Below are 813 nucleotides of genomic sequence, written 5' to 3'. Positions count from 1 at the left end.
GCAAACAATTTTAAGCTTAAACCTCAATTAGTTTCTCTGATGCAACAAAACTGCAAGTTTCATAGACTTCCATCTGAAGATCCCTTTCAGTTCTTAACTGAATTCTTGCAGATATGTGACACTGTTAAGACTAATGGAGTAGATCCTGAAGTCTACAGGCTCATGCTTTTCCCGTTTGCTGTAAGAGACAGAGCTAGAATATGGTTGGACTCTCAAACTAAGGATAGCCTGAACTCTTGGGATAAGCTGGTCAAGGCTTTTTTAGCCAAGTTCTTTCCTCCTCAAAAGTTGAGTAAGCTTAGAGTGGATGTTCAAACCTTCAAACAGAAAGAAGGTGAATCCCTCTATGAAGCTTGGGAGAGATACAAAGAACTGACCAAAAAGTGTCCTTCTGACATGCTTTCAGAATGGACCATCCTGGATATATACTATGATGGTCTGTCTGAATTAGCTAAGATGTCATTGGATACTTCTGCATGTGGATCCATTCACCTAAAGAAAACGCCTGCAGAAGCTCAAGAACTCATTGACATGGTTGCTAATAACTAGTTCATGTACACTTCTGAGAGGAATCCTGTGAGTAATGGGACACCTCAGAAGAAGGGAGTTCTTGAAATTGATACTCTGAATGCCATATTGGCTCAGAATAAAATATTGACTCAGCAAGTCAATATGATTTCTCAGACTCTGAATGGAATACAAGCTGCATCCAACAGTACTCAAGAAGCATCTTCTGAAGAAGAAGCTTATGATCCTGAGAACCCTGCAATAGCAGAGGTGAATTACATGGGTGAACCATATGGAAACACCTAT

General features: G+C 40.0%; 1 non-coding gene across 1 annotated transcript; it reads right to left on the bottom strand.

Moving 5' to 3' along the window:
* Positions 1-294: 294 nt before the first annotated feature.
* Positions 295-402, bottom strand: LOC112731869 (small nucleolar RNA R71). The gene has a single exon (XR_003167622.1). It is a non-coding gene; the product is annotated as a small nucleolar RNA R71 (small nucleolar RNA).
* Positions 403-813: the final 411 nt, after the last annotated feature.

This window comes from Arachis hypogaea, chromosome 12, assembly GCF_003086295.3.
Source record: "Arachis hypogaea cultivar Tifrunner chromosome 12, arahy.Tifrunner.gnm2.J5K5, whole genome shotgun sequence".
Lineage (NCBI taxonomy): Eukaryota > Viridiplantae > Streptophyta > Magnoliopsida > Fabales > Fabaceae > Arachis > Arachis hypogaea.
The sequence above is the reverse complement of the archived record's forward strand: the minus strand, read 5'-3'. Positions and strand labels throughout refer to the sequence as shown.